At 43.2% G+C, this 23,312-nt stretch overlaps 1 protein-coding gene and 1 long non-coding RNA gene across 9 annotated transcripts in view; one reads left to right on the plus strand and one right to left on the minus strand.

The window, feature by feature from the left end:
* The window catches only part of KDM5B (lysine demethylase 5B), an 83,120-nt gene that overhangs the window by 51,703 nt on the left and 8,105 nt on the right, over positions 1-23,312 (minus strand). The window contains exon 1 of one of the 8 annotated variants that reach the window (XM_078003065.1): positions 11,058-11,083. The exons of the other annotated variants lie outside the window; for them this stretch is intronic. The gene's annotated coding sequence lies outside the window, so the exon portion shown is untranslated. Of the gene's footprint in view, positions 1-11,057; positions 11,084-23,312 lie in introns of those variants that run through there. 8 annotated transcript variants of the gene reach the window in all.
* On the plus strand, positions 17,208-19,230 carry LOC144341185 (uncharacterized). The gene is made up of 2 exons (XR_013417970.1): positions 17,208-17,396; positions 18,001-19,230. It is a non-coding gene; the product is annotated as an uncharacterized LOC144341185 (long non-coding RNA).

Genomic DNA, 23,312 nt, shown 5'->3' on the forward strand with positions numbered 1-23,312 from the left:
CTTATCAAACTGGGGGTAAATTCTACAGTGGTGTCAGGGGGAGAAAAACTGACATCCAAATCCAATTTTAAAAGTCATCCTTGGCCGGGCACAGTGGCTCAACCTGTAATCCTAGCACTTTGGGAGGCTGAGGCGGGTGGATCTCCTGAGATCAGGAGTTCAAGACCAGCCTGACCAACATGGTGAAACCCTGTCTCTACTAAAAATACAAAAATTAGCCAGGTGGGGTGGCAGGCACCTGTAGTCCCAGCTACTCAGGAGGCTGAGACAGGAGAATCGCATGAACACGAGAGGCAGAGGTTGCAGTGAGCCGAGATCACGCCACTGCACTCCAACCTGGGCAAGAGAGCAAGACTTCGTCTCAAAAAAAAAAAAAAATTGTCCTTAATATGTATACTCATATAAACTGTTCTCTAGAGAATTGTCCTATCATGGAAGAACTGCCATCATGAGAAAGTAATCAGACAAGTAAAAAAATATATACATACATATTTTTATATACACACATATATATGTCAATTGTTACCTACAAAGGGAGAAAACTGAAAATGAATGTCCACAACAAGAGAAGAGCTAAAGGTATAAAAATGTGTTAATAGGTTTCAGTCTGGGATAATGAAAGGGTCTGGAGGCAGACAATGGTGACAGTTGTACAGCAATGTAAATGTACCCAATGCCAGTGAACTGTATCCTTAAAAATGGTTACAAAGGCAAAAATTTAATGTTATATACATTTTAATATTTTAATACAATGAAAAAAGAAAAAAAGGAAAAATGTACCCTGTAGTATAGATTTTGTATGTATGTATGTATGTATTTTGGAGATAGAGTTTCACTCTGTCGCCCAGGTTGGAGTACAATGACGTGACCTCGGCTCACTGCAGCCTCCGCCTCCCGGGTTCAAGCAATTCTCCTGCCTCAGCCTCCCGACTAGCTGGCATTACAGACATGTGCCACTACTACGCCCAGCTAATTTTGTATTTTTAGTAGAGACGGGGTTTCACTATGTTGGCCAGGCTGGTCTCAAACTCCTGACCTCAAATGATCCACCTGCCTAAGCCTCCCAAAGTGCTGGGATTACAGGCATGAGCCACCGCGCCTGGCCGTGACCTAGTAATTTTCTGATAGGAATTTATAAATATCTATTACCACTCACAACACCTGGATATAGGCAAAAGAAAATTCACTGCAAAATTCCTTCAAGTTAAAATTTAAGCACCTATCAGTAAGAGAATAACCTAAATAAATGTTGGTATATCTATAACCAACAATAAAATACCACTCAGCTATAGTAAAAAAAAAAAATCTAGATGTTCTAAATATGGAAAGATACCCAAGCTTCAATGAGCAAAAAACTAGAACAAAAACATGTATTAGGTTGGTGCTAATGTAATTGCAGATTTTGCCACTACTAAAAAAAAAAAAAATACATACACGTATGTGGCAAAAGCTGTAATTTTGCCATTACCTACATACACATATGGCAAAAACCACAATTACGTTTGCACCAAGCTAATAACATTGTGTTGAACTTTACATATGCAGATTTTAAACAGTATCACAATAATAAGGAGAAAAGAGGCTTTTTAACATTTCAAATCTGTACTGTTGGAACTTATCATTATAGATTGCTTTTAGTTTAGAATAAAAATAACGGCCAGGCACAGTGGCTCATGCCTGTAATCTCAGCACTTAGGGCGGCAGCAGCAGGAGGATCACTTGAATCTAACAGTTTGAGACCAGTCTCTACCCATCTCTACCAAAAAATGTAAAAATTAGGCATAGTGGTGCAAATCTGTAGTCCTACCTACTCAGGAGGCTAAGGCAGGAGGATGACTTAAGCCCAGTGGTTCAAGTTTACAGTGAGCTATGATTGTGCCACTGCACTCCTGCTTGGGCAACAGAGCACGACCCTAGCTCTAAAATAAACACATAAATGAAACTGTTTTGTTTTAGTGATAGCAAAGACTTCAGTAAAAATGCCCACCAGCGATGCATGATAAAATGTTAAGCTAAAAAGCGATGGGTAAGGTCTTCAAGTGTTTAACATGGTTGTACTGTCTTTTTATGGTTAATGTTTAAAATGTCAGTTAAAAACATACTATACTTTGTTAAAGTTAAAAAATACCTCCATCCCAAGTGAAAAAGATTAAAGTCTGATTTGTTTTTGTTCAACTCAATAACTAAAAGCTAAAGTAATGTGTTTAATTTGTACAGAACACATCCTAGCAAAAGGAAATGACACTGCTTCTTCATATTCTATGGTAGGCTAACAGGAAGTCTTTATATTGCTCAGAGCTTTGCTTCTAGTGTGTTATAAAAGCTGTTGGTTTTCAGAAATGAATTGATCTGGGTTAAGGTGAGATCAAAAGCATATCAAAAATAATGTGTCAGAATATAGAAGTAAATGTTCAAATATTTAGTCTAAACAGTTTCAAAATGGCCTGAAAATTTTAACTAAGACTTACAGGTGATATATGTTATTCGCTGATTGATCAGATAATTTACCTTCTAATCCCAAAACACAATGATAAAGATATTAATCTGATGTTCTCAAAAGCCTATATATTAAAGTTTTACAAATTAAAATGAGCTTCTTTCTATGTATGAATATATACACAGTATGCTTATTTTAGCCTAAAGCTAAAATGAATCCTGAAAATGATTCATCAAATGGAAACTAGTACATATCTGTCAATAAGAATGCTCATACAGTGGGTATGTTTAAAGAAATAGTTTGAGAAGATCATTTTTGCATTAAAAATAGATCACTACAAACTCTGTCATCTCTTCTGGTTATAAAGAATGAGAGAAGATATAAATGTCATTCAGTTTTGGGACATTCACTGTCAGCTGCAAAACTAGACTCCAATAAAAAAATCAAATTTATTTGTAATGTTCACTATCATATGGAACTAAGATACCTTTGGCAAAGTCTGGTCTCTTTGGGACATGAATCTTTTTTTCTTTTCAAGTAGAGATGAGGTCTCACTATGTTGCCCAGGCTGGTCTGGAACTCCTGGGCTCAACAATCCTCGCATCTAGGCCTCCCAAAGTGCCAGGATTACAGGTGTGAGGCATGGCAGAAGCCAATCATAACTTTTAAATGGGGGGTAGGTGAAGTCACTATGAAAGGTAAATACAAGAGATCATAATAAAGCTTCTAAGGTGAAAATTTTGAAAAATAATCCTCGGGGCCGGGCGTGGTGGCTCACGCCTGTAATCTCAGCACTTTGGGAGGCTGAGGTCGGGGGATCACGAAGTCAGCAGATCGAGACCATCCTGGCTAACATGGTGAGACCCCATCTCCACTAAAAATACAAAAAATTAGCCAGGCATGGTGGCGGGTGCCTGTAGTCCCAGCTACACGAGGCTGAGGCAGGAGAATGGTGTGAACCCGGAAGGCGGAGATTGCAGTGAGCCGAGATCGCGCCGCGCCACTGCACTCCAGCCTGGGCAACAGAGTGAGACTCCGTCTCAAAAAAAGAAAAAAGAAAAAGAATCCTCAAATTACGTAGCCAAATAAACAATCCAAATCCCCACTTAGAGACATTGTGATAATGTTTAACTTGATGCTTAAGTGTCTAAAAGGAATATAATGTAAGCTGGCCAAAAAGTAAAACTTATACTCCCTACCAATAAAATGGATCATAAATCACTTTTTCTAACATAAAACAGCCTTTACATACTAACTAGATGTAATAAGAATTTGTAGATTACATGCAGTTCCATATAAATTCCTTGCTGAGATTATTTTAATTTCCTTTACTTTCAAAACTTGAAAGTAAGCCAGGTGTGGTGGGGTTCACCCTTTGGGAGGCCAAAAAGGGGAGGACTGCTTGAACCTGGGAGCTCAAGACCAGCCTGGGGGCTGGGCACAATGGCTCACGCCTGTAATCGCAGCACTTTTGGAGGCCAAGGCGGGCGGATCGCCTGAGGTCAGGAGTTCGAATCCAACCTGGCCAACATGGCAAAACCCCATCTCTAATAAAAATACAAAAATTAGCCGGACATGGTGGCACGTACCTGATAAAATAAAATAACTCTCATTCTTTATAACCAGCTACTCAGGAGGCTAAGACAGGAGAATCACTTGAACCCAGGAGGTGGAGGTGGCAGTGAGCAGAGATTACGCCATTGCACTCCAGCCTGGGTGACAGAACAAGACTCTGAAAGAAAGACCAGCCTCGGAAACATAGTGAGGCTCTGTCTCTACAAAAACAAATTAAGTTAGCCAGGCATGGTGGCATGCAGCTGTAGTCCCAAGCTAATCAGGAGGCTGAGGTGGGAGGACTACTTGAACCGAGGAGGTCAATCCTGTAGTGAGCCATGATCATGCTACTGCACTCCAGCCTGGGCGGCAGAGCAAGATTGTCTCAAAAAAACAAATAAAAATAACTTGAAAATGGTTTTATTTTAACCCTTACAAGATAAAGTACAAGAACCTTACTATTTAAAAGTTCAGGCTGGGTGCAGTGGCTCACGCCTGTAATTCCGGCACTTCGGGAGGCTGAGGCGGGTGGATCACGAGGTCAGGAGATGGGGACCATCCTGGCTAACACAGTGAAACCCCGTCTCTACCAAAAAAATACAAAAAATTAGCTGGGCGTGGTGGCAGGCGCCTGTAGTCCCAGCTACTCGGGAGACTGAGGTAGGAGAATTGCAGTGAGCCAAGATCGCACCACTATACTCCAGCCTGGGCGACAGAGCGAGACTCTGTCTCAAAAAAAAAAAAGTTCGATTAGTTTCCTTAAGACTCAAAAATGTATTTCCTTAGGAAGGCAATTAAGTAGAAAGTTGAAGCTTCAAAATCCTCAGAGGCCTGAGAAACATCAGGTAAACATTTTCCTCAGTGCCAGCACTAACTTAACAACTAAAAGCAGATTTTTTTTTTTTTTTTTTTTTGAGACAGAGTCTCGCTCTGTCACCCAGGCTGGAGTGCAGTGGCCGGATCTCAGCTCACTGCAAGCTCCGCCTCCCGGGTTTACGCCATTCTCCTGCCTCAGCCTCCCAAGTAGCTGGGACTGCAGGTGCCCGCCACCTCGCCCGGCTAGTTTTTTGTATTTTTTAGTAGAAACGGGGTTTCACGGGGTTAGCCAGGATGGTCTCGATCTCCTGACCTCGTGATCCGCCCGTCTCGGCCTCCCAAAGTGCTGGGATTACAGGCTTGAGCCACCGCGCCCGGCCTAAAAGCAGATTTAATTGAGAGAAATGTTTAAAAAATAAAGTCAACCACTGTGAAAACAACTTTCAAAAGATGCTGAAGATTTTTCCAAAAAATGCCAGGAAAATTCACTCTGTAGAGGATCTGCTATTAACACCCACATATTTAATATATTAGAATACTGTTTTTATCTTTCTAAGTATAGAAAGGCTGTCATTTTGAGATCTGATAATTAGCAAAATCAAAAAGTATATGCTCTACAGAGGCTACGAAAGTTGGCTCTAACTCCCTGCAGACAAAACCAATTAGAAATCAGTGTCACAAAAGCACATTCTTGTTAGTTTACAAAGAATAACATCAACTAAGGACCAAAGCATTGTTTCAATTGTATATGTTCTATGAAACCCAGTCATCATAGAATAAATGCACTTGCAAGTTAGCAAACCTTTCAGGTGAGGATGACAAAATTTAACTTTAATATAAAGATCAGAATAACCGATATATGAAACATAATTTATTTATTTATTTTTTTTTTTTTTTTTTTTTTTTTTTTTTTTTTTTTTTGAGACGGAGTCTCGCTCTGTCGCCCAGGCTGGAGTGCAGTGGCCGGATCTCAGCTCACTGCAAGCCCCGCCTCCCGGGTTCACGCCATTCTCCTGCCTCAGCCTCCCGAGTAGCTGGGAGTACAGGCGCCCGCCACCTCGCCCGGCTAATTTTTTTTGTATTTTAGTAGAGACGGGGTTTCACCGTGTTAGCCAGGATGGTCTTGATCTCCTGACCTTGTGATCCGCCCGTCTCGGCCTCCCAAAGTGCTGGGATTACAGGCTTGAGCCACCGCGCCCGGCCTGAAACATAATTTAAAAGACCACTTTCTCATCAAGTGAATGGTTTTAGGTCAGTAATATGCCCTTAAAACACCTGCACAGATGCAAAAGGTAGAACCAAGTATATCACAACTATTATAAACTCCTCCTATAAAAGACAAGCAGAGTTAACTATTTACGAGCCCCCGATGGAGTCTAATTGCCACTCACTGATAGGTATCTATCAGAAAAGCTTTGTAATACAAAGAATTGCATTCAAGATCTTCCAAACAGGGCCAGGAGCAGTGGCTCACGCCTGTAATCTCAGCACTTTGGGAGGCCCAGACAGACCTTGAGGCCAGGAGTTTGAGACCAGCCAGGCCAACATGGCAAAACCAAGTCTCTACAAAAAATACAAAAATTGGCCAGGCATTGTGGCACACACCTGGGATCCTAGCTACTCAGGAGGCTGAGGCACGATAATTGCTTGAACCTGAGAGGCAGAGACTGCCCTCCAGCCTAGATGACAAAGTGAGAGCCTGTCTCAAAAAAAAAAAAAAAAAAGTACAGCCTACCTTTTAGGACTATGGTGAGAACTGATTTTACAAATATAAAAGTTTTTTCATCAAATTGGAAAGTAAAAGTAACAATTATAATTATGTTAAGTTCTGACCACTTAAATATTAATTTTCCTCTACAAAAAGTGCTGCAACCTCAACTTTCAAGGAGCATCTGACCTCTAAACCTTACCTTTAAGGACCCTATCCTTCCAGCCTAACCCTAGTTGGCATGTAATTGTCAACTAGCATATTTTATCATAGCCACTTTAACACAGGTTAAAGGCCTCCTCTGTTTTCTCCATTGTTATTTCTCCAGTGGTCATTTTTTTGAGACGGAGTCTCACTCTGTCACCCAGGCTGGAGTGCAGTGGCCGGATCTCAGCTCACTGCAAGCTCCGCCTCCCGGGTTTACGCCATTCTCCTGCCTCAGCCTCCCGAGTAGCTGGGACTACAGGTGCCTGCCACCTCGCCCGCCCGGCTAGTTTTTTTGTATTTCTTAGTAGAGACGGGGTTTCACCGTGTTAGCCAGGATGGTCTCGATCTCCTGACCTCGTGATCCGCCCATCTCGGACTCCCAAAGTGCTGGGATTACAGGCTTGAGCCACCACGCCCGGCCCAATGGTAATTTTTATAGAACATAGTGATGCCATTTGCCTTTACCTTGTACATCAGAATAGATGTCAAAGAGGATAGATTTTCAAGTCACACACACTGCCTGGGTTCAAATCCTGGTACCACTGTGTGGCTTTGTACTAAGTTAAGTTCCTTGTACCTTACATATGTGAATAAAGGGATAATTGTTAGGGTTAAGTAAAATAATACAGGTAGAACCCTTAGACAACATTTACTTAACTTTAAGTAAATGGTCAAAAAAATACTTGTTTTGGGAAGGTGTGTGGTGGCTCACGTCTGTAATCTCAGCATTTTGGGAAGCCAAGGCAGGCGGATCACGGGGTCAGGAGTTCGCAACCAGCCTGGCCAACATGGCAAAACCCACTCTCTATTAAAAATACAAAAATTATCTGGGTATGGTGGTGCACACCTGTAGTCTCAGCTACTCAGGAGGCAGAGTACAAGAATTGTTTGAACCCAGGAGGCGGGTGTTGCGGTGAGCCGAGATTGCACCACTATTCCAGCCTGGGCAACAGAGGCAGACTCCTAATCCAAAAAAAAAAAAAAAATAGGGCTGGTTTTTCTTAGGAAAATATTCATGTTGCAAAGCTTTCGTTTCCAAGAGGCCTAATGCAGGCTTGTTTTTTGTTTGTTTTTATTTCTGTTTTTTAAGAGACAAGGTCATCCAGGCTGGAGTGCAATGGCATAAACTTGGCTCATTGCAGTCTCGATCTCCTGGGCTCAAGTGATCCTCCCACCTCAACCTCCAGAGTACCTGGGACTATAGGTGCATACCACCATGGCCAGCTTTTTTTTTTTTTTTTTTTTTTAAGAGATAGGGGGTTGGAGGGTCTCACTATGTTGCACAGGTTGGTCTCAAACTCCTGGGCTCAAGCGATCCTGGATTACAGGTGTGAGCCACCACACCTGATCCAACCTTGCTTTTTAAAATAAGAGCGTATACTGTTAAGATTTCCATGCTTGAAGAGCTTTTAAGTTGTTTTTAGATATACAGTTCAAGGGTAAAGGAGACAACACACTGAGAGTAGAGTTGCTGGGATGGCAATGGAATTGAACTTGTATACCATAAAAGTTAACAATGTAGCCAGCAAACCTAGGTATGGTTCCATGATAGCAGTATTTCACATTTACAAGGTTGGTGCAAAAGTAATCGTAGTTCTGCCATTAAAGCAAAAATGCAAAAATGGCAAAAACCACGATTATTTTTGCACCAACCTAATACCATGCCACTTCTTGTGTGCCCACTATACAAAACTTCTTGACTGCATGTTCTCTTACTGGGGCAAAAGCTAAGCAACAGAATCGATTTAAAATAATTTAAATAGAAATGTAAGGCTTGTTACTGAAGTTTTAGAAAGTACATATACTGGCCAGGCGCGGTGGCTCACGCCTGTAATCCCAGCACTTTGGGAAGTCGAGGTAGGTGGATTACGTGAGGTCAGGAATTCAAGACCAGCCTGACCAACATGGAGAATCCCCGTCTCTACTAAATATACAAAAAGCTAAGATCTTAGCTTTATTCCTACTGAGTCATGTCTTTGCAGAATCAAGTTTCCCTCTTTTTTTTCTTTTTGAGACAGAATTTTGCTATGTCCCTAGGCTGGAATGCAGTGGCACAATCATAGCTCACTGCAGCCTCGAACTCCTGGGCTCATGCAATTCTCCCACGTTAGCCTCCTAAGTATACGTGCATGCTACCACATCAGGCTTTTTTTTTTTTTTTTTTTTTGAGACAGAGTCTTCCTCTGTCACCAGGCTGGACCGCAGTGGCATAATCTTGGCTCACTGTAACCTCCGCCTCCTGGGTTCAAGCCATTCTCCTGGCTCAGCCTCCCGAGTAGCTGGGATTACAGGCGCCCACCACCACACCCGGATAATTTCTGTATTTTTAGTAGTGATGGGGTTTCAGCATGTTGGTCAGGATGGTCTCGATCTCCTGAACTCGTGATGCACCTGCCTCAGCCTCCCAAAGTGCTGGGATTACAGGCGTGAGCCACCGTGCCCAGACCTCAGGCTAATTTTTTAAAGAAATTTTTTGTAGAGTCAGGATCTTCCTATGTTGACTAAATTGGTCTCAAACTTTTAGGCTCAAGGGATACTCCAACCTTGGCCTCCCAAAGTGCTGAGATTACAGGTGTGAGCCACCAATCTGACCAAGTTTCCCTTTTTAATCTGCAATAACTCAACATTTTGGCCTTAGGAGTCCTTTAAAATCTTAAAAATTGAGGGCCTCAAAGAATGTTAATTTACACGAATTGTATCTATAGATTTTTATCACATTAAAAATTAAAACTGAAACATTTTTTAAATGAATTAATCTCTTTAATCTGTAATGCATTGTATTATTTTGCAAATCTCTTCAATGTCTGGCTTGATATAAATAAACTGGGTTTCAATTTCTTCTCCAGTCAGGTGTGGTATATTGTTTTGGTTAAAAGTATGTCAAGTAGGCTGGGTGCGGTGGCTCACACCTGTAATCCCAGCACTTTGGGAGGCCAAGGTGGGTGGATCACAAGGTCAGTTCGAGACCATCCTGGCCAACATTGTGAAACCCTGTCTTTAAAAAAAAAAAAAAAACACAAAAAAAAATTAGCTGGGCGTGGTGGCGGATGCCTGTAATCCCAGCTACTTGGGAGGCTGAGGCAGAATCACTTGAACCCAGGAGGCAGAGGTTGCAGTGAGCCAAGATCATACCACTGCACTCCAGCCGGGGCAACAGTGTGAGACTCTGTTTCAAAAAAAAAAGTATGTGAAATAAATCTGGCCTCCCACAGATATTTAGTTCAAAGGGGGGAGTTTTCTTGGATCCACTGAAAGGGTCTTGGGAACCCTCCAAGGGTTCTCGGCCCACACCCTGGAAATAACTGTCCTACTGGACGCCCTGCAGATCACCCCATATAATCTGTCCTTCCAAAGAACTCTTTCCATCCAGATTTAAAATACAGCCCCTTCAAGTGTATTCTCCATTCACTAATAGTGATTTATTGACCACCTATTTTTACAATGTCAACATTTTTAGAAAAGTTATACCTGGGTCAACCCAGTCTTCCCTAAAGTCCTATCACCAAAAAGACCCTGAAAATACCAACGCAAATCATGTGGACTTTTTTAATAGTCATTATTAAAAATAAATACCAAGGAATGAGAACTCATATTAAAATTATAACTTTTACAGATAGGTCATGGTGAAAGCTATCAGTTTTAAAGAACTTGTTTCAAAGATTATTTTAGCTTCTGAATATTAAATACTTGGGAATGCAAAGCACTGTTTCTAAGGAATATTAGTAAATAAAAATATAGTAGTAATAAAGGGATATACCGTGCTATTTACTTTTTAAGCATTAGTCACATTAAATTCCTCTTTCACCACTTTTAATAAAACTTAGCAATAATAATAATCTGTATTTGTAAGTCCTCTAAACAGGAAAACATTATTTCTTTCATGTCATTCACAGACATTTTATGATACTTCAATCACTGAATGGGATCAGAAGAAATTTCAGATCCTTCCCCCTACATCAATTATAACTGGTGCACATATTACTTCAGCATGCCTATACCAAGCCATGCTGTACTCAAGTATACATAATTTCACAGTTTTTTCAAGGAGGTTCTTTAGTAACTAGCTTTCATTGTGTTTTTTCCATACCTAGAATCCAAGGAAGAAAAAATTTCTGGCAGAAAACTGAGGCTGCCAAGGTTAAGAAAAGATTATATACTTAAAAAGATTCCAAAAATGATTTGTCTGTCAGGAGGAAGGGATTTAGGAAAGAGATTGGACTCTGCCCCCAACCTTGCCTAAGCAACACCCAAACCTACCTGGGCACTAAGGGCAGGGGAAGCTTAAATATCCCACACCCTAACTTTAAAGCCTCATTAAATCTGAAACAGACGCACCTTTAGTCCTTTAGTTATAAACTGGTCACTCCTGAAGATTCAACAGCAGGGTCAGGAAACGAACAGAAGTGAGACTAAAAATCAGTCTGAGCCTCAAAAAATACTGCAAGACGGCAAAATCTTTGTTGTGTCAATATCCCATCTAAAGATGACGCATTTGCAATTGTATTAAAAAAAGAAAGAAGGGCCGGGCACAGTGGCTCATCATGTCTGTAAGCCCAGCACTTTGGGAGGCCAAGGCAGGTGGATCACTTGAGGTCAGGAGTTCAAGACCAGCCTGACCAACATGGCGAAACCCCGTCTCTACTGAAAATACAAAAATTAGCAGGACACAGTGGTGGGCGCCTGTAATCCCAGCTACTGAGGAGGCTGAGACATGATAATCACTTGAGTCCAGGAGGCAGAGGTTGCAAAGTAAGCAGAGACAAGTGAGCTGAGATGGTGCCACTGCACTCTAGCCTGGGTGACAGAGCGAGACTCCATAGGAAAGGGAAAAGGAAAGGGGAAAGGAAACAGAAAAGGAAAGGAAAGGGGAAAGGGAAAGGATAGGGAAGAGAAAGAGAAAAAGAGAAAGGGAAGGGAAGGGAAATGGGAAAGGTGAGGGGGAAGGGGAGGGGAGGGGAAGGAAAAAAGGGAAGGGTAAGAAAAGGAGGGAAGAGGGAAGGGGGAAGGGAGGGGGAAGGTAGGGGAGGAGGAAAGGAAGGCAAGGGAGAGAGTAATGGGAAAGTTAAGGGAAGGGGATGGGAAGGTGAGAGGGAGGGGAAGAGAAAGGGGAGGGGAGGAGAAAGGGGAAGGGAAAGGAAAGTAATTGAAGACAAATTCAAGACCAGCCTGAGCACTACGGCGGGACCCTACAAAAATAATTTTATTTTTAATTAGCGAGGCATGGCAGCATGCACCTGTAGTTCCAGCTACCTGGGAGGCTGAAGACAGACAGAGTGAGAGAGTGAGGAGCAAGCCTGAGCAACACAGTGAGAAACCATCTCTACAAAATGTTAAAACATTATCCAGACATACTGGCACATGCCTGTAGTCCCATCTACTGCAGTAAGCTACAATAGCGCCACTACGTTCCAGCTTGGGCAACACAGCAAGACCTTATCTCTAAAAAATAATAATAAGGTTGGGTGCGGTGGCTCATGCCTCTAATCCCAGCACTTTGGGAGGCTGAAGCGGGCGGGTCACCTGAGGTGGAGGGTTCAAGACCAGCCTGACCAACATGGAGAAATCCTGTTTCTACTAAAAATACAAAAAATTAGCTGGGCATGGTGGCATGCAACTGTAATCCCAGCTACTCAGGAGGCTGAAGCAGGAGAATCTCTTGAACCCGGGAGGCGGAGGTTGCGGTAAGCCAAGATCACACGCCATCGCACTCCAGCCGGGGCAACAAGAGTGAAACTCTGTCAAAAGAATGAATGAATGAATGAATGGCAGGCCAAGTGCAGTGGCTCACGCTTGTAACCCCAGCACTTTGGGAGGCCAACCAAGTGGATTGCTTGAGCCTGGATGTTTGAGACCAGCCTGGGCAACGTGGCAAAATCTCATCCCTACAAAACATATTTAACACAAAAATTAGGCCAGGCACTGTGGCTCACGCCTGTAATCCCAGCACTTTGGGAGGCCGAGGTGGGCAGATCACTTGAGGTCAGGAGTTCGAGACCAGAGTGGTCAACATGGCAGAACCCCGTCTCTACTAAAAATACAAAAATTAGCTGGGCATGGTGGTACACGCCTGTAATTCCAGCTACTCAGGAGGCTGAGGCAGGAGAACTGCTTGAACCCGGGAGGCAGACATTGCAGTGAGCCCAGATCGAGCCACTCAACTCCAGCCTGGGTGGCAGAGTGAGACTCTGTCTCAAAGAAAAAATAATAATATAAAAAATTTATAAAAATAAAAATAAATAAAAGAGTTGCAGGAACCTACACCCTAGGCCCCTTTTGCCCTTCCACATACCAGTCAAGGCACCATCTTGAAAGTGGAGACCTGGCCAGCACAAGACATCAAACCTGACAGTGCCTTGATCTTAGAGTTCCCAGTCTCTAGTACTGCAAGAAATAAATTTCTATTATTTATAAATTACCCAGTCTCAGATATAGTTATATTAACACAAATGAACTAAGATACTGACCAAGCTTCAAGGCTAGATCCCCCACATTAAAGAGATAAGGATGCACTAATAATACATAGGCATGCTCAATTTAGGATGGTAGATAAGTACGTCAAAAGATCTTAAAAGAAACTTACCCTATGATATATTTCAGACTATGCTGTGTGACTGTAGTAGCGTGCTGGTATTATCAAATGCTTTATTTCTTTCAAATGTATTGCCATGGTCCAAAATAAATTTGATTTGAAAGATAACCCACTTTAGCCTAAAATATGAGGAAGCTGCAGCCTGACAAAACTGGTTTTCATTTGAATGGCTGCCTGGTATCAATGGGATATACTCTACAAAAACTGTAAGTATCTACTTTTCCAGAGTTTTACAGCTGTGTCTAGAGTTGAGACTTCAGAAATATCACCATTAAGCCACCTAAGTCTGAAATACTAACAATGAACTTACTATTTTCTCCTTAGCTTCCTAACAACACATTTCCTGGTACCTCCAACCAAATTCTCTTCCTTCCTTGAATATTGTTGTTTTGTAGGGGGATGTCATGACCCTCATTCTCATTCTACACACCTATTTCCTCCTGCAACCCTACTCTAATCCAAGTGAAGCAAAGCCTTCCCAGACAGCTCCCTCTCATCCACCTCCATATCCCCCAACCTTCAACCACTCGGTATATAACTTCTATTCCTTGCATACATCATACTTGCTAATCTTTCTGACCAGTCAATTATGAGTTCCTTTATTTATTTTTCAAATTTATTTATTTATTTGAGATGGAGTCTCACTCTGTCACCCAGGCTGGAGTGCAGTGGCGTGATCTCAGCTCACTGCAACCTCCGCCTCCCAGATTCAAGCGATTCTTCTGCCTCAGCCTCCCGAGTAGCTGGGATTACAGGTGCATGCCAGCATGCCCAGCTAATTTTTATATTTTTAGTAGAGACAGAGCGTCACCATATTGGCCAGGCTAGTCTCGAACTACTAACTTCGTCTAAGCCTCCCAAAGTGCTGAGATTACAGGCATGAGCCACCTAGGACTTTAACACAATGCACTTACTGACATATCAATAATAAGTACTGAATTGAGACCACAACCAACTCCAAGGACTCAATTCATTCCTTCATTCAACAGAGTTGATAAAAAGAATTGCCCAGTTTTCCATAGTAGAACTGAGAAATTTCTGATTAATTTGAAGTCAACAGGTAAGATAATTCCTTATTTTTTTCTTTTTTTATTTTTATTTTGTTTTCTATGTTTTGGGGGATTTTGGTTTTTAGATTTTCTCTTTTTTTGAGAATTCCTTATGTTAGCTGCCTAAACCTGTCATGAAATCACCTAAACCAGTGGGTCTCAAACCTAGCAGAGCTTCCAGAGGAGCTTTTTAAAATTCAAACACTTAGGCCCAAATGAGATTCTAATTAAGTAATTCTGGGATGAACCCCAGAATGACTTTGATGGGAGGCAGAAGTACATTTATATAGGGAGCCCCGAGTCCTAAATACTCTTCCTATGTGAAGCTGAGTGGTCACTGGAGTTGATGAGCCACGAGTTTACATATGAATGAGCCAACAAACTAACAGTATATGAATGGGCTAAGCTCATAAATACTGATAAGTAGATAAAACACACAAATCTAAATGGTACTTTGATAACTGTATACATGCAGCATACTATTATTATTAATGCATTTAAGTTTGGGTAGCCAGAAGGAAGAGAGAGAAGACCACAGTCAAAAAAAGACTGTAAGGGGAGATGAAAGAGAGAAGCAGGCTAATATCTCGATCTATGAAGGGAGCCATTATATATTAAATTAGAAGAACACTGAACTTGGGAATAAAGAGTCATGGTTTGCAACATTCAATTTGTGCTTTCAAGGCTGTGTCACCTTAGGCAAGTCACTTCTCTCAAGCTCAGTTTGTTTCCTTTTCTATAAAATGGATCTGCCTTAGCAGCAAAAACCAACAAGTATTTTGTTTTTGGTTTTGTTTTGCTGAACCTACCAGGATAGAAAGTATATAAACAAAAATTAATAGATTCATAATTCCCATTAATCATCTCATGAAATCACAATTATATCATTACTATGGTTATATTAGAGGCAATACAGTAGTTAAGAGCAGTAACTGAGGACCTGCACCACCAAAGTTCAAATCCTGGCTCCACCAGGATTTGGGCAAGATTCCTTACCTCTTTAGGCCTCACTATGTAAAGAAGGGCTGATATTTTAGTCTGCCCATTTTATAGGCAGATCAATAGAATAAAGCTCTGAAAATAGTCATTACCCCCCTTAAGGTTAGGAGCTCAAGGATAACATGGAAATAATGGAACACATGCCAGAAACCCAACATTTTGGCTCCTACTCTAGTATTCTTTCCACAAAATCTCTATTATCTTGAAGATTTCATTTCCTAGCTGGCTAATGTCACCCATCAAAACCAAATTATCTTAGAATCCTAAATCAAATTCTAAGCTTTGTTCTTGTCAAAAAAATCTTGATGAGCAACTATATATTCTATAAATCAAAAATACATTTTAGAAATGGAAGATGGGAAAAGCCACAAAGATACCAGAGAAAAATAGTAGTTATAGAGGAACCCAGAAGAATAGGCTGCTACCAAGTACAATTTTTAAAAACCCCAAACCCATACTCTACCACAAATCCCTGAAGCCAGCCTCCCACTGGAAAATTTGGTGGCTGTTCTCAATTTGTCCAAATGCATCATATTGAATGAAAGCCTCTCTGACACAGGGAAAAGTTTAAAGATCTGGAATTTTACAAAGTGGAAGCAATACTCAAATTTCACTGTATAAACTTTTCTTATATCCACCCCTTTCCCCATTGTCCCATAAATAAAAAGATAACAGAATACAAATCCTAAGAGCTCCTACCTCTCATCTCTTCCAAGTTAAAGCCTGGCAAGGATGAGATATTACCATCTGGTTTAAATATCACCAAATGATGAGTTGGTATAGCCACAGAAAATTGGGAGGATCCTGCCTTAAAGACCTTGTAATTATGTGGGCTTGATAGGGATTTGTTCTTTGTTTCTGGGGTTATGTGATTAGAGTAATATTATAATGTTTCAGTATCTGTAGCCTGTAGTATGTATGCCCCCTAAGAAAATGTACTTAATGAAAAGTTCCAATCAAGTGCTTGAAACACACTAAGTTTAGGCTTTAGTTCTCTGAACATTACAATTTGGTCAAGCCAGTGAGATGGCAAAAATCAACTCAAGAATGCACAAAACTCTGCCTAAGGGCACATAAAGTACATAGCTGGGAAAAGAAATCTTAGCCTAGCTGTCTGCTCCTAACTAAAATACCTAAGCATTTGACAATTTTAAATGGTACATGTACCATTGGGGAGTGTCTTAATACATTTAGAAAGCAGTATTAAGTGACTGATTCAAGACCAAAAAATCCACATTAAAGTCACAGTAGCAATATAGTATATGGTAGTCCCCACCCTTATCTGGAAGAATACATTCCAAGACCCCCAGTGGATGCCTGAAACCATAGATAGGAAGTACTAAACCCTATATATACTATGTTTTTTCCTACACATACATATCTATAAAATTTATAAATTAGGCACAGTAAGAGATTAACAGTAACAAACAATGCACTGTAATAAAAGTTACATGGGGCCTGGTGTGGTGACTCACACCTGTAATCCCAGAAATGCGGAAGGCTGAGGCGGGCAGATCACTTGAGGTCAGGAGTTCGAGACCAGCCTGGCCAACATGGTAAAACCCCCATCTCTACTAAAAATACAAAAATTAGCCGGGCGTGGTAGCAGGTGCCTGCAGTCCCAGCTACTCAAGAGGCTGAGGCATGAGAATCACTTGAACCCGGGAGGTGGAGATTGCAGTGAGCCAAGATTGCGCTACTGCACTGCAGCCTGGGGGACAGAGTGAGACTCTGTCTCCAAAAACTAAATAATAAAATAAATAAATAAAAGTTACATGAATGTAGTCTTTCTCTCGAAATATCTTACTATACTGTCCTCACCTATTTTGGACAGCAGTTGACAAATTCTTTTTTTTTTTTTGAGACAGGGTCTCGCTCTGTCGCCCAGGCTGGAGTGCAGTGGCGCAATCTCGGCTCACTGCAAGCTCCGCCTCCCGGGTTCACGCCATTCTCCTGCCTCAGCCTCCCAAGGAGCTGGGACTACAGGCGCCTGCCACCACGCCCGGCTTATTTTTTGTATTTTTTAGTAGAGACGGGGTTTCACGGGGTTAGCCAGGATGGTCTCGATCTCCTGACCTTGTGATCTGCCCGCCTCAGCCTCCCAAAGTGCTGGGATTACAGGCCTGAGCCACCGCGCCCGGCCCAAAAGCAGTTGACAAATTCTATCCATGGTTTTCCTTTCTGCAGTTAAGAGGAGACTACTAGAGGCTGGGCGAGTGGCTCACACCTGCAATCTCAGCACTTTGGGAGGCTGAGGCAGATGGATCATCTGAGATCAGGAGTTGAGACCAGCCTGGCTAACACAGTGAAACCCCATCTCTATTAAAAATACAAAAATTAGCTGGGCGTGATGACACGTCCCTGTAATCCCACCTACTCAGGAGGCTGAGGCAGGAGAATCGCTTGAACCCGGAGGCAGAGGTTGCAGTGAGCTGAGATCACACCACTGCACTTGAACCTGGGCGACAAAGTGCAAGACTCCATCTCAAAAAAAAAAAAGAGGGGACTACTCTCTACCTGGGTCTACCTAAGAGCCAACGTTATGAGGTCCAATAACGGAAGATATATTTGAATTAAAAACTGGGAAATTTAAGTTTATATGATTATATAGGGGTCCTAATTAGCTTTTTTTTAAAATAAGATTGTCTAATTGTTGGTAAATAATAAAATATAGGGAGTAAAATACAGGGAGCCAGTCTTGATGCAAGGTGAGGCCAGAGCTGGAATGGGCCTGACCAGCCTCACACTGCACAAGCACCAGTCTAGAGCCAGGACTGAAGCTACATGATGACGGACTAGGACTCTGGGGGCATTAGCTCCCTCCAACAAATGGTGGTCTCAGGTTTCAAGGGCTGTGGTCACCTGCTTCCTCATGACACCCCTAGACATAGTGGAAGTTCTATTTCCAGTCTCAGTGCCTGCTGGTGGTCAGTGAGCTGACACCTTCCTCCAGACTTCAGAGCCTCTCTTATGCCAAGCTGCCCTCCTCTCTCCAATCATGTACTACAATGATATCCTGGAGCCTCTGTACCTATGACCAAATGGTCCCTGCTGTGCCACCTGGTTTTAAGACCCTACCAGCTTCACTGGCACCATGGATGCCTCTGTGAAGATTTTGAGGCACAAGGGCACTAGGACCTGTGGAGTGGCCTCCCAGCCACGCTGGTGATGGCTGTGCCAGCTACCACCAACTACTTCACTGCCTACAACCAACTCAAGGCCTTCCTGTGTGGCTGAGCCCTTACCTCTACATAACCTGGTAGCTGGTGTGCTGGCCCACCCGGGCACTATCACTGCAATTATCAGTGCCCTGGAGCTTATGCAGACAAAGGCAGGTTCAGCATATGTTATACTATGTGCTGATACCTGTAGTTTGAGCTCCAGTGTCTTAGAGTGGTTGGTGCTCACTGTGGCTGTGCCGGGACCCCACTATCCTTTGAGATGTGCCCTTCTCAGCCCTGTACTGGTTCAACTAGGAGCTAGTGAAGAGCTGGCTGAATGGGCTCATGCCAAAGGACCTCCATGGTCCCATGACAACCATGAGTGTCAGCTTTGCAGCTGGCAGCATCATGAGGATGGTGGCTAGAGTGCTGACTCTAACCTTTGTCGTGGTGAAGACTCAACACCGGGCCACACTGGGAGTGATGGAAGTTGTGGGAGTGACACCCCTGGATGTGGACTCTACCTGGTTGCTCAGAGGTAGATCTGTGCCAAGTCAGGCATCAGAGGGCTCTGCAGGTTTCCTCCCTTGGATCACTAAGGCTATCCCCTCCTATGCTATCACAATCACCACTTCAGCAAAAGCTTCTTAAAGAGACTCAATCAGGATCAGCATCTGGGCCATTCAAAGGGCAAGGAGGCAAGGACTCCCATCTCTCCAATGGATGGGGAAAGAGGGGAGGAGGGACTGAATCAAGTGCCTTTTCCTCAGCCCTGAGGGGATGATCCTTGTTTCCCCTCCTGCTAGTCCATAGCCCCAGGGGCCCAGGGGTAAGCTGCCCCTCTGGGCAGCCCAGACCTTCCTCAGACATAGTTTCTTCCTGCTGCCTCCATCGTGGGGATCATCAATTTCCCACCCTCCAAGTTCAAGACCAAATCTGCTATCTGCCCCTCCCCTGTGTTTCCCTCCGTGCTTGCTGTAGCTGGAGCCAAGAAATCCTGGGACCTGGTCTAGTCTCATCCCTCCTTTGTTAATTCCCTAAGTCTAAATACAATTAACCTCAATAAATAAATAAATAAAAGAATAAAATATGATGGTAGCTCTTATCCTAAAATATTTTCTTAAAAGATCTAGGTAAGGCCGGGCGCGGTGGCTCAAGCCTGTAATCCCAGCACTTTGGGAGGCCGAGACGGGCGGATCACGAGGTCAGGAGATCGAGACCATCCTGGCTAACACGGTGAAACCCCGTCTCTACTAAAAAATACAAAAAACTAGCTGGGCGAGGTGGCGGGCGCCTGTAGTCCCAGCTACTTGGGAGGCTGAGGCAGGAGAATGGCGTAAACCCGGGAGGCGGAGCTTGCAGTGAGCTGAGATCCGGCCACTGTACTCCAGCTCGGGTGACAGAGCGAGACTCTGTCTCAAAAAAAAAAAAAAAAAAAAAAAAAAAAAAAAAAAAGATCTAGGTAAACATTTTTCCTGCCACTCCTACTTTTCTCCCCACTTTACAAGTAGGATAATTGCAAAATTACTAGACTTCAACTATTGACCCCTCCTGTCAGACACGAATTGAGACTATTTAAATTATGTTAGTAAGTACAATATCCTTCTATTTGCATGGCTTCCACAACGTCACGGTCATCCTGTATTAGGGGAAATTTAAATCACTGTAAACCCTTCTTAACACAAATCTCACCAAACTAAACTCCTGCCTATATACACACACTACATAAGACACACGAATACATCCGCAAATTTTCTGAAATAATTTTTAACAGCTCTACCTTAAAAAAAATATTAGGCCGGGCGCGGTGGCTCACACCTGTAATCCCAGCACTTTGGGAGGCCGAGGCGGGCGGATCACAAGGTCAGGAGATCGAGACCACGGTGAAACCCCGTCTCTACTAAAAATACAAAAAAATTGGCCAGGCACAGTGGCGGGCGCCTGTAGTCCCAGCTACTCTGGAGGCTGAGGCAGGAGAATGGCGTAAACCCAGGAGGCGGAGCTTGCAGTGAGCCGAGATCGCGCCACTGCACTCCAGCCTGGGCGACAGAGCGAGACTCCGTCTCAAAAAACAAAAACAAACAAACAAAAAAAATATATATTAATCTCATTAATCTGTTTAGGGACAGGCCGGGTGTGGTGGCTTGTGCCTATAGTCCCAGCACTTTGTAAGGCCTAGGTGGGCAGACTGCTTGAGCTCAGGAGTTCAAGCTCACCAGCCTAGGCAACATGGTGAACCCTGTTTCGATTAAAATAAACAAAAAAACCAGCTGGGCATGATGGTATGCACCTGTAGTCCCAGCTACTCGGGAGGCTGAGGTGGAAGGATGGCTTGAGCCCAGGAGGCGGAGGTTGCAGTGAGCCAAGATTCCATCACGCTGCACTCCAGCCTGGCAACATAGTGAGACCCTGTCTCAAAAAAAATAAAGATTCAGGGACAGAAAAGCTTCATCTAAACTAATAGAAGAATTATAGTCTACATATTCTAGGGTTTTTGTTCAATTGGTTTTTGTACAGATAGGGTCTGCTGTGTTGCCCAGGCTGGTCTCAAATTCCTGTGCTCAAGCAATCCTCCCACCTGTGCCTCCGCAAGTGCTGGGATTACAGGTGTGAGCCACTGTGCTGGCTATACCCTCGTTTTGATGATGGGTTTTTGCCCTTTTTTTGGGGGGCGGGGGGCAACGGGGCAGGGGGGGTGCCTTTTCAAGTATCACTTTTAAGACATCCCTTCATGGCCAGCCTGGCTAACATAGTGAGACACCATCTCTACAAAAAAATTTGAAAAATTAGCCAGGCACGGTGGTGTGTGCCTGTAATCTCAACTAAATGGGGGGCTGAAGTGAGATCACTTGAGCCCAGGAGTTCGAGGCTGCGGGGAGCTGTGATTGCGCCACTGCATTACAGTTTGGGCAACAGAACAAGAAAAAAAGAAAACAGTCCCTTCACAGCCAGGTGCAGTGGCTCATGCCTGTAGTCCCAGCACTTTGGGAAGCTGAGGTGGGAGGATGGCTTAAGGCCAGGAGTTCGAACCAGCCTGGGCAACATAGCAAGACCCTGTCCCTAAAAATAATAATTCTGGGTGTGGTGGCATGTACCTGTGGTCCCAGCTATTCAGGAGGCTGCGGTGAGAGGACGGCTTGAGCCCATGAGGTCAAGGCTGCAATGAGCTATGAATGCACCACTGCACTCCAGCCCAGGCAACAAAGCAAGACTCTGTCCCCGGGGGGTAAGGGGAAATCCCTTCACTATATGGGAAAATGAGGGATGTGTATTTGGCACTAACTCTTGCCTCACTAAATCTGTCCCCAGACTCTTCTTAGCAATGAGCAAATAAAGCTTTGGGATTTAAGCTCCTTGCAATCCATCAATTAATTAGTCTGGACAGCAGCCCTAGGTCAGTGTCAGATCCCCTTAGAGCAGATGATAAGCATACGTTGCAGTAAAATGACTTTGTCCACGGTCATGATGTAACTAGACTGAAGACTCTACCCACCTATTTTTTTAAATCTAGAAAATATCCCTCCTGTCCTCTTTTACATAATAGAGGAACTGGCTTTTGAAAAGTAATTTTAAGCCGGGCATGGTGGCTCATGCCTATAATCCCAGCACTTTCGGAGGCGGAGGCGGGAGGATCACCTGAGGTCGGGAGTTCGAGACCAGCCTGACCAACATGGAGAAACCTCGTCTCTACTAAAAATACAAAATTAGCCAGGCGTGGTGGCACATGCCTGTAATCCCAGCCAGTAGGGAGGATGAGGCAGGAGAATTACTTGAACCTGGGAGGCAGAGGTTGCAATGAGCCGAGATCACGCCACACTACACTCCACACTGCACTCCACACTGGGCGACAAGTGCGAAACTCCGTCTCAAAAAAAAAAAAAAGTAATTTAAAAAAAAGAAAAAACTATGACAAATATATATATACACACAGTCCCCTTGATAAACCTCATTTTTATCCCTGCAAAATAATAGTTAAATTTCACAGCATGTTACAAGAGATTGCCATGTGAAATGAAATCAACAAGTTCTAAAAGGTCATTATGTGACCTTCTGCCTGGTGGCATCTCCTATCTGAGAAATAAAATTATTATTTCAGGGAAGCAGGGACAAGTCTTTAGATTTTAAGGGATATTAATAGAAAATATTTTCCAATGACCTAATTTTTAAGCTGAACCTAATAATCTAAGAAGAAATTCATTAGACTCTTCAAATTCTCATTTCCCTAAAACGTCTTTTCCAGAAAGGGACTTTCGTTTTGTTTTTGTTTTTTGAGACAGAGTCTCGCTCTGTCACCAAGCTGGAGTGCAGTGGCGCGATACTGACTCACTGCATCCTCCACCTCCTGGGTTCAAGTGATTCTCCTGCCTCAGCCTCCCAAGTAACTTAGTACCACCACGCCCAGATAATTTTTGTACTTTTAGTAGAGACAGCGTTTCACCATGTTGGCCAGGATGGTCTCAATCTCTTGACCTCATGATCCGCCCACCTCAGTCTCCCAAAGTGCTGAGATGACAGGAGTGAGCCACCGCGTCCAGCCATTTTGTTTTGTTTGTTTTTGAAACAAAGTCTTGCTCCGTTGCCCAGGCTGGAGTGCAGCGGCATGATCAGGGCTCACCACAACCCGGAACTTCTGAGTTCAAGCCATCCTCCCACCTCAGCCTCCTGAGTAGCTGGGACTACAGGTGCACGGCACCATTCCCAGTTAATTTTTTGTCTTTTGTAGAGATAGAGTCTCACCATGCTTCCCAGGCTGATCTCAAACTCCTGATCTCAAGTGATCCTCCTGCCTGGA

Source organism: Macaca mulatta, chromosome 1 (genome assembly GCF_049350105.2).
Source record: "Macaca mulatta isolate MMU2019108-1 chromosome 1, T2T-MMU8v2.0, whole genome shotgun sequence".
NCBI classification, from domain to species: domain Eukaryota; kingdom Metazoa; phylum Chordata; class Mammalia; order Primates; family Cercopithecidae; genus Macaca; species Macaca mulatta.